Source organism: Orbicella faveolata, unplaced genomic scaffold (genome assembly GCF_042242905.1).
Source record: "Orbicella faveolata isolate gen_17 unplaced genomic scaffold, um_ofav_v1 contig_46, whole genome shotgun sequence".
Classification (NCBI taxonomy): Eukaryota; Metazoa; Cnidaria; class Anthozoa; order Scleractinia; family Merulinidae; genus Orbicella; species Orbicella faveolata.
In genome coordinates this window covers 8,983,064-8,993,863 of record NW_028301576.1, presented here as the reverse complement: position 1 = coordinate 8,993,863, position 10,800 = coordinate 8,983,064, and the positions used below count along the sequence as shown (strand labels likewise).

Genomic DNA, 10,800 nt, shown 5'->3' with positions numbered 1-10,800 from the left:
CAAAAGGAACGTTCCTCAAGTATCGACTGTTCCTCGTTTTTGTGTTCCTATTGACTATAAGAGGACCAGATTTTTTACATGGTAGGAACAAAACGTTCACTCTAGTGTAAAAGAGGAACATTTCGTTCCGAGTTCCCAACTGTAAATGGAACATATTGTTCTCGAACTGATAAATTAGAACTGTTTTGCTCCGAGTTCCTTTCTGTGCATTGAACACATTGTTCCGATATTGATAAACTAGGACTGTTTTGTTCCGAGGTCCCCTCTGTAAATGGAACACATTGTTCCCAAATTGGTCATTTAGGACTGTTTTGTTCCGATTTCCTATCTGTTGATGGAACACATTGTTTTCAAATTGGTCATTTAGGACTGTTTTGTTCCGACTTTCTATCTGTTGATGGAATACATTGTTCCCAAATTGGTCATTTAGGACTGTTTTGTTCCGAGTTTCTATCTGTTGATGGAACACATTGTTCCCAAATTGGTCATTTAGGACTGTTTTGTTCCGAGTTCCTATCTGTAAATGGAACACATTGTTCCCAAATTGGTAAATTAGGACTGTTTTGTTCCGAATTCTCATCTGCCAATGGAACATATCGTTCCCAAATTGATATTTTTGTTACGAATTCCCATCTGTGAATGGAACAGCTCGTTCCCAAATTGGCCACTTATTACGAAATATAGGACTGTTTTTTTTTTTGCCGAGTTTCTATCTGTAAATGGAACATATTGTTCCCAAATTGATATTTTAGGACCGCTTTGTTCCGAATGACCATCTGTGAATGGAACAGTTTGTCCCCAAATTGGTCATTTATTACCAAAGTTTAGGACTGTTTTGTTCCGAGTTCCTATCTGTAAATGGAACAGTTTGTTAAACAATTGGACATTTAGGACTGTTTTGTTCCGAGTTCCTATCTGTAAATGGAACATATTGTTCCTAAATTGGTCATTTGGGAACAGATTTCGGATCATTTTTTCACGCATTCTGATTTTGTTCCCAAATTAAGGTGTCTTTTGTGAATAAGGCAGACAATAAGGCCCACTCAAACCTGCTTGGGCAAGTTTGGTTGCATGTCACGGTCATGAATTTTGCACAATAGTAATGAGGGCGGGCAAGTAAGGGCATGCCTTGGCAAATACAAACATGTATGCAGTTCCTTTATTTGTCATCGACTCCTTGGTTATGGTTCAGATTTAAAGGAGATCGTGTTGGCCAAATGCTCTTCAAAAGGCAAAATGAGCAAGAAGTGCAAAGTTAATTGGTCGGATTACGATGGCGCATCACCCAAACCAAAACGGCTTCACTTGAAAAAGGATGAAACCGACAGCTTGTATCACTGCCCGATACAAGAGTGTGACCATGATGGATTTCAAAGTCAAAGAGGGTGCAGAAAACATGCTAATACCAAGCACAGTTGGTTCTGTTATTTCGATGAAAAGCCCAATTCGAAAGAATCACAGATTCGCTAAAGGTAGCAAGAAATGTTCCAATGGTGAACACAGTTCAAGATCAAACAAGTGAGACTACAAAACATGCCGGAAAGTTACTTCCCTCATTTTCATTTTCGTGTGACATTGGCGAAGTATTCACGAGATGGTTGACTGGAAGTGGTGGCAATCTCGTTCCCAGAGCCTTCGTTACCCTTGTCCAGCGGAACGGGATACCGAAGACCTCTGGGATACAGTGTTTCAGCTCGATATTTATTTGGCCATAAAGAGAGCTTGCGCAGTTGCACCGGAAGTTGAAAAACAGTAAATTTGTTCCTAGATTTCCAATTCTAAACCGCCCGCGATGTATGTACAAACTCTGAGTACGATCGCTTCGAGCGCGAACGAGGCGTACAAAACACTGGGAAATCGCTTCAATTTCTAAACCAACAACGTGTTCGTAGATGCTGAAATATTTCAGCTTCGTCAGCAATCCGATTGATTTGTTTGGAGCTAAATTTGAGAGCGAGAACCTTTGGAGTGTTACAGTGAAGGTATCTGGTTTCAGTGTTTATAGTGAAAGTGATGGTTTTGCACAGGAAAATTGGTTGAAATTAATTATCGTCACACTCGACTGTAGCAATTTTCTGAGTAAAACGACTTGTGTCAGAGGTCTCGTACCGAACAAGAAAACTCACAAGAGGGGGAGGAGACGGAGAAAAGTCCTTTTGCGGCGAAAGAACGAGAATCAAAGCGGGTAACACAATTCAAAGGAATCGAACGCAGATCGACACCGAGGTTTTATACAATTCTTCCAGAATCTATTCGGGCACCTCCAGCCGCTGAACCAGCCAAGAAATGTAAATTTTGGTCTGTGTAATTGTGAGGTTTGTGAAGTTGCAAGATGGCATAATGTTTTTAATTTTCTGACTTTGTGTTTACATACCATTGAGTTGAAAATTAATAAAGTTTTTGATTTTAATATTAGCCACAACAGGGAAAGAGGGTGAGAGGCATATTTAGCTTTTCTAATTTCAGCTCAGTGACAACTGGGTCTAAAATTTCACCTTATTTGTTATCTCCCCTGACTGCACTAACATGAGAAGCATAAAAGTTATTTTCCCTGTTTGGATTACATTGAATGACCACTGGATTCGATAGCCCCATGATTATTTCACACTTTGTGTCTCTCGTAGCAGTTCCTGTAAGTGCAAGTACTGGCACTGGGGGGAATATTAAACTAATTTGTAAGGAAACCAATCTTTGCAAATGCCATAGTAATTTTTCTTGGACAATTCTGTCCAAGGGTTAAAGGTGCAATAAGGTTAAACCCATGTAAAGCACCAACCTGTAACACAAGACCAGACCACAACACCAGGAACTACGTGCCCTACTCTTTGCGATAAGTGTGTGGGTTCTTTAATGTCCCCTGCTATTAAACCATGTAACACTGAAGATGCAGGAGACTGGGCGTACGGTTTATTGTCCTCATCCGAGAAGACTTGAGTGTCTAACCATTTGCATATGTAATTACAAAGAGAGTACATTCTCCTCAGTTATTGCAGGGTGTCCAGCAGCATGGTTTTTCAGAAAAATAGGAAAATAGGAAACACACCATTGAAAAATAGGAACTTTCTTTCAAAAATTAGGAAAATCAGTACTACTTTAATGGACAAAGATAGCCTCTCTACACCCCTTCTATCCCAATCCACTGCTTTAGTCCAGCAACATTGACACAAATGTACATATTCATGACAACGCAGACATTTGGATTTTAAAATTATTCTTCTCAGCTCTCACTGTGATAACAACATCAGTTTATTTAACATTGGAGTATAAATAAGAAAAATAATTGAAGAGCAATGGGGAATTAATAATTATTGTCAATTGTCATTTGTATAACTGGATACAACAGATTCGATACAAAATCATTGAAAACCATGGAAACATATATCTAAGCTATGACCAGAAATCCACTAAGCAACAGAGAACAAAGAAATAATGACTGTCCCAAACACCAGAGTCACAGACACCAATAGCTTTATACTACATCTACCTTTGAAACATGCGAGGCTATAAATCCATTTTAAATTTTGTAACTGTGCTACTTAATTAGCCATTAAAAAATAGGAAAAAGATGCACTGGCTAGCCTGAATGTGGTGGAAAAAAAAGTATTACGTATGTAAAGCAGAGTATTAAATTGCGCGAAGTGTCTCTGATCAGTAAATAAATAGATTTAGAATGAACCTAAACTTGAAAAATTTTAGGCTAATGTTTTTCAAGTTCTTTCTTTCTAGAACATGGACAAATCATAAATACTTCCTCTTTCATGCAATCATTTTGTTGTATTCTTTTCTCTTCATTTTTAGAATTATTTTGTTCCTAAGTAATTTTGACCAAGTTAGGTCAAAATCTTGGTGATATTTCCCCTTTATGTATGAATATATTTTTTTCAAGAACATAACTTAAAGACTTCTCCACTTTTAATAAACAATTACTTCACAAATCAAGTCACTTGCCTAAGTACAGTGTGGTAAAGAGTTGGATATTGATTGGAATATTTAACTGAAAATAATTATTTCATTGATACATTAAAATACAGGTACACATTGTTGCCACAGGCATCCTTTTCAAAATTCCCTGACTTTTCCCTGATAAAAATAAAATTTCCCTGACCAAAGAAATGCAAAATATCAGGTTTAGTAGTGGCTTCATCCTCCACTTGCCCATAAAGTGTGATATTTTTCAACAAATTTTCCATCTTCATATTGAAGGAAAAATATTGTTGAGATCACGTACAGTGACCCCAAATGTTTCTTCCAGCCTTCAATTGTATTAATTCAATTTTCCCTGACTTTTCTTCAAAATGCCAATTTTCCCTGACTCCAAATAAAATTCCCTTACTTTCCCTGACGTTGAAGAATTTTTTCCCGGACCATTTCCTGACCTGTGCCAACCTGGTACATGCAAACATCAAATATAATTAAGTATTGCAGCTATCACTGCTCAATAGACTGCAGAATACAAATAACAACTTGAACTTGCTATAAATACAGTCGTAAAAACATATGGAACTAGAAGGACAATATTGTCAAATCCAAAAACACTTTGTACCAAACAGTAACTAAATTCCTATAAATCATTAAACGTAAAACATGACATAGTTATTGAAAACAATGATAAGAAATAACCGGCACCATTGCAGAACCAAATGAACTACGGCTTGGGCTATCCTGTTAAACTCCTCTCGATGTTCTAAGCATTTTTGCCAAACTATTGATATAAACAGAGACCACTGTATGTGCAAAAAGCAAACTACACATGCTGATTTCTCGGAATATTTGTTACTTTTTGTTTACCTTGATTCTCTAAGATAAGCTTACTTTGCAGAATGCAGACGTAAAAAACGCTTCCAACTTGTCTAGCTGCTCTCTCATTACTGCGCTTAGAGGAGACACAACGAGCACAGCAGGATCTTGACGTACAGGGTCGAAGCCGCTTGGGACGAAGTCAAAAAGTCCTAGTTAAGGTATTGATAAGTCAACGATTTGCCAGATCCAGTTAGTAACACCGCTAGCAGTGACCTTTTTTCTAAGAACATTTTCCCCTTATGGCATCGTATTGTTCCCTCGTCAATTCTCGTTCGGGTTGACCTAGTTTCTTTAAGGAAAACGTGATAACCTTCTAAGAGTCTCCGAGTCAGCCAAGGAATCAGACGCCATCTTGAACTAGACACTCACGCCTGCGCAGTTTGACCGGAATAACAAGAATCTTGTTATCGAAAACGCTGTATCCCAGAGGTCTTCGGTTTCCCGTTCCGCTGGACAAGGGTAACGAAGGCTCTGGGAACGAGATTGGAAGTGGTGGCGGTTACAAGAAAGATCGCGCAGCTCAACAAATAGTGACAAGATGCTTTAAGTTTTTTAGATTTTGTTGTGAAGACGAGGAAGAGTTGACTTTTGACCTGGTGGATTTTAGTTTGTGTTCTCCAAATTTGTTGTTCAAGTTTATCAACTACTTGCAAGACGAATGCAAGCTTGGACATGGTGGGCGTTTAGGCTACATAGATGCCATTTCTGAAATGATCGACTTCAGAAAACTTCATGGCGCGCCGGAGGCAGTTCTTCGAACGTTCTCTGCAACAGAGTTGTACCTCAAGAGAGCGCGAAAGACGGTTGCAAAAATGATGAGATTGCAGTGGATGCAAGATTTTGACATTGAGACACTGGAGGCAAGAGGCCACTGGGCAACAATGGAGGAGTTTTTGGAGGTGGTGAAATTTCATCTGCCGCGTTACGAAAATACCGTGAAGATTTGCAAATCGAGTTCAGCTCAAGTTAACCCTTCAGACTTGACATTTGCCACGAAATTCGTTGCCATTTATCTGTTCATCAAAGTGAAGGGGTCGCGTCCCATGACTTATCAATATTTGACGGTGGACATGATTGCTACAGCTAAGGAAAAGGGTGGATTTATTGATCAGAAAACATTCAAGACTGCTGGAGAGTATGGATTTGACTCTTTGATTCTGACCGATGCAAACATGCAAGTTCTCGATGGCAACATCTCCTACGTCAGACCGCTGCTCAAACCCGAGTGTGATTTCGTTCTCGTCAACAGAAATGGCGGCCAACACGCTAAATTGGGCGAAATTATGAGCAAACTGGTTTTTGATGCTATTGGAAAGTACATTCATCCTACGCGTTATCGCCAAATTGTTGAGACGGAAAGCCTCAATCAGCCCACAGCGAGGAGCAAAGGATTTTGTCGGAAGACCAGAAACACAGTTCCGCTGTTGCCAAAGTTCACTATCAAAAGCGGAGATCGCGCGAAGTTGCTGTGAAGGCTCGCGAGTGTCTACAAAAGCTTCAAGGAAGCAAGGGTTCAGAGGTGGACGAAGATGTACAGGCGAGGTTTGGCGGTTCAACTTCTAGCTCTACACTGTCGGTTGAAACTGTGGAAAAGGCGAGCCTATCTCCCCTCAGGAAGGTTGTAATTCCCACCGAGAACCTGCGAAATCAGAGGAAACTTCATCGGGTGATGAAATTCACGGCAGACGAGGACGATTTTCTCAGGCGAGGAATTAACAGGCACGGATATGGACAATGGACGGCCATTCTGAGAGATTCCGATTTCAAATTTCAAGAGGGAAGAACAGCAGATTCTCTCAAGAAAAGGGCTGGACTCAAAATGCCACTAGTTTAATAACACTACAAACGTGTACAAAGTAGTCAGTCTTAACGTCAAACTCTGTTTATCTTTCAAGTGCATGTACACATAATCATTAAACAATTAGTTGAGTCAATTGCAATCGTAACTTCAACTTTAACTCTTTCTGCGCCTAAACTTGGTACAGTGATATTCGTTTCGTTATTTAGTGTAATTTCTATTTGTGACTGAAGTAATTAAGTAGAGTTTTTCGAGGCCTCTTCTCACTCACTTGACTGTGAGCACGACGCTTTGACCTCTTTCTCGTACTACCTGTAGTGCTGTTGCGCATCAACTCCTCTGAAACCGCCAGGTCGTAAGCGTTTGAACTGGCACGCGACGGCGAGGACGCTGGAGCAGCCCTGGGAAGCGGCGTAATGAACAAGCTTCTTTCGTCGTCACTTTCTGATGCTGTCCCAGCCCGTGTCCCTCCTGTCTCCTGTTGTGAGCCTGTAGGCAAAGGTCCAAGTTCTTCTTTGGTTGGCAAGGCCCCAAAGATACATTTCACCAAATGCTGGCGTCCCCTGTCTAGTAGACCAAGGGAGACGCACGTTCGCCTCCGTTTCTCCAAGGCCTCTTTAGTGCTAAGCGTGCCAAGGTTTTTGTGGTGGTTCTTCAGCTTATCTTCCAATACTTCCCGGTATGCCTCCAACGAATTTCTCGTCGGGGGATGTTGGGTAGAGTGCAAGCGCCTTACACAGTCCTGGAACTCTTCTTCCGTCTCCTTCAGCCACGCACCCTCGAAGGCTTTCCGGGCAGCTTGACGACGCGCGTCTTGTTCGGCTACCGTTCGGGCGCGTGTAAACCTCTCGAGATCTCTCGCGATCGGCGAAGGCGTTGGTTCGTCAGATTCCTCGGGAAGAAGCTCTGCGTTCTGACTAGACACGCCTCTGTCCTTTAACCAGGCTTTACGCTGAGCGAAGCGCTCCCGCTCAAACAGGACTTGTCTTTGTTGCTTTGCCTGCTCCGTTTCCAGCATTTGGGTTATCATCCTATGTTGAAGACTCTCTGGCTTCAGCGTTCCAAGCTGGTTTTCCAAGACATCTACGATATTGCCTGATTGGCTGCACAAATCTGACTCACTTTCAATGTCTGGCGCGGCGTCTTGTGGGGTTTCGTCTTCCCTTACAGATTGATTGCTGGTGTCGTCCGCTCCCTGGTCTAAACACAAAGCGCGTAGTTCGTCCTTTTCCTTTTTTTGCAAGATTCCGTCTTCGAGGAAAGATTGCTCTTCGTCTGTTTCAATTGGGTCTTCTTCACCATCATCTCTACGTGTCCTGGCCTTTTCGGTGGCCCAGAGTACGCAGTCCATGGGGTGGTTTCTTAGTCATGTGGCTGCACTCTTTTGTGGGTTTGGCAGGCTACGGAATTCGTACGTGGACAATCGTCTGTCCATGGCAGGCTGGTCGGAAGGACCGAAGTCGAGCTTCCGCTGGGTTGTGATGATCATTGGGCATCTGTTGATAAATGATTTTGCCGCCTGGTATTTGACGTCGTGCGCCGAGTAACCTCCTTGCGTCAACGTTTTCCAGTCGTCGATGTCAAGTGTAGATTCTGTAGCTTCATCTATGAATACCACTTCGGTGAACTTAGAGATCATAGACTTGTTGAATGCTCGTTGTTTAGTCACCGTGGCAACGTTTCCTTGGTGCACAAGGCCCAGGATTGGAAAAAACAGACTTGTTTTACCGCTGTAAGCGTCTCCGACTAAACAAGGCACTTTATCTTTGTGCTTCTTCTTGTTGTAACTAAGCAACTTCAAGAAATCTTCGCAGAAGTTTGAGTGTTCTTCTGGACTTAGGCTGTTTTCGAGGATCTGGTGAAAGTATTTTGGATCTGGTTCTTGCGTCGAGTCAAAGGGAGAAAACGCTCTGGGAGATACTTTTCCAATTTTATCTTCTTGGATAGCATCGTTCACGAAGGACCTTTCGTTTAGCGACCAACAGACGCCTTGGTTGACTTCGATTAGGTCGTAGTCAGTTACCAGTGGTCTAAACAATTCGCAGTACGGGTCCGCTAATAGCTCCACCACTTTTCTCATTTCTCGAATGAGTCTAGGCTTGAAGAATTCATTGGTGGCAAGAGTATTCATGAACGCGCGGGCCTCACATCTGTACGAAAACGTATACTTTGCCCTGCTTTCCTTTTTTAGACCTTTCCCCTGTAAGTGGCATAACTGAGCTTTTCCATTGCAATGGAAATGTCGTTTACCAGGATTGTCAACTTATCTGAGAACCTCTTCTCGTCGTTTTGCACCATAAGGCTGGGTGGTTGCGCTGCGATGTTCGAGGCTGTGAATCCGAACTTGTCAATTTGTAACTTCGCCTCGATAAGGCGTTCTATCGCGCTGGCCAAAGATGATTGAAACTTCTTGTTGATGATGGTAACTCGCACTACATTCTCTTTGCCACAATCTTCCAATTCTTGTGTACTGATTAAGTCGATATCATCGCCAATAACTTTCCTGGCTTCTTGTTTGTAGCAATGCCGATACGATGATAGAACGAGGTCCTGCAAATGTCGGTTTTTGTGGTCTTTTAAAACTTTATAAAGCTCTTTCATGGCAGGACATTCCTTTCCTTCTTGGAATTGAACCTAAAAGGCATAAAGTAGAACGTTTTAAAAACTGTGTTGGAAATTTGCAAGATTTTAACTGGCTGTCTGACTCCTCTAGCCCCTCTGGTTATTCCGGGCAGCCAGCACTTTATTTTATTGCCACGTATTTTGTTTTCCTTAAGACTGTAAACTTATTTAAGTGACTTTTGATAAGTGTTGCTTTCGTTTCTCGAAAACGTTATAATGTGTACACTCATAAATAAACAGTCTGCATGCTAAACAAGATGCTTTACCTGATCGACAATAACGTCTACTCTACAATTCAATAACGCCTTGTGCACGGAAATCGTACTTGCGGGAGCACCGTTTGGTGTCGTTAGTGCGACCCAATAGGAAATCGCAGGGCAAAGGGCTTTGTTGACAGAAGCCAAATTTCCATCGAGCCACTGCTGTGAAGTGGAACTAGGTACTTGGCTTGATTCGAATTCTTCGTAACTGTTGTCACTTTCATCTTCGCTTTCCTGGATACTTCCTTTCTTTTTTTCTTGAGTGCAAATTGCTCTGAAGAAGAACGCTACGTTTGATATACCTGAAAGAAAGTAGGATAATGCGCGTCAAGAATTGAACATGTGTTTTTCAATCTCATTCTGTCATTTCAGCCTTTGAACATTTACAAACCTGAAATCGCTCTATCACAAATATCACGTTTCTGGCAAATCGAGTTCCAAGCCTTTGGCAAAGCCTTTTCTTTCACGTTACAAATGCATTTTGCACTTACAACACTGCATCTCCCACTGATTACGGGAGCCAAGTAACAGATTGCAGCACTCTTGATCTTTTCGCTGTTAAGCTCTCGACATGGTTTCTTTGCTCGCAGCATTTCCTCTGTCGATCGCTGGTTGTAAAAAAAACTACAAGTCTCCCGCTTAAATATCATGGATGGAAACTTGTGACTAAATCTGACAGAGCTGGTGCATACCTTACCATATATGTAATATGTAGAACGTTAAGGTGTCTCACTGGTGACCTTGTGACCGCTACTATGCACGAAAAGCTGGCACCGTTGTCATTTGCCATTGAACCCGAGATCAACGTAAACATTTCAGGTGTTACTGAAACCAAGCGGCTTCTTTACCCTGACAATACTTTTTCCTTTTCAACACGCGTAATGTATAATCTTTCAAATGAAATGTGTTAACGAGGAACCGAGAACAGTAGTGTAGTTATCCCAAAAGCCCTGGACTTGTTTTGGGGGCCCTTTCTGCACCTCTAGGATGAAAAGAACTTGTTACTTCAACTAGATGAAGGCGTTCCACGCGGCTCATCAATCCTAATTTGCCACTGATGATGAACCAAGGTCAAATGCAAATCACTAACAGCACCACTGTAATCAAGGGAGCCTTTCTACGTCAACAATAGATTTGTCTTTCCACTTTCTTGATTGCGTTCTCTGGAGAGTTTTCAAGTCATTCAGGCTAATTCACGTCGAACATAAAAATTAGCAGATTATCATAAATTCACTACGTAAACAACTGCTCTCAAAAAGTTTAAAACTGTTTGTAGGAGTCTTTAAAGACTGAACTGATTTAACGAAATGAGCACTCAAA

The 10,800-nt window shown here is 41.6% G+C and overlaps 2 pseudogenes; one reads left to right on the top strand and one right to left on the bottom strand.

The window, feature by feature from the left end:
- The first annotated feature begins 5,457 nt into the window (after positions 1–5,457).
- On the top strand, positions 5,458–6,734 carry LOC149098260 (uncharacterized; annotated as a pseudogene).
- Positions 6,615–9,804, bottom strand: LOC149098259 (uncharacterized; annotated as a pseudogene).
- Between the last annotated feature and the right edge of the window lie 996 nt (positions 9,805–10,800).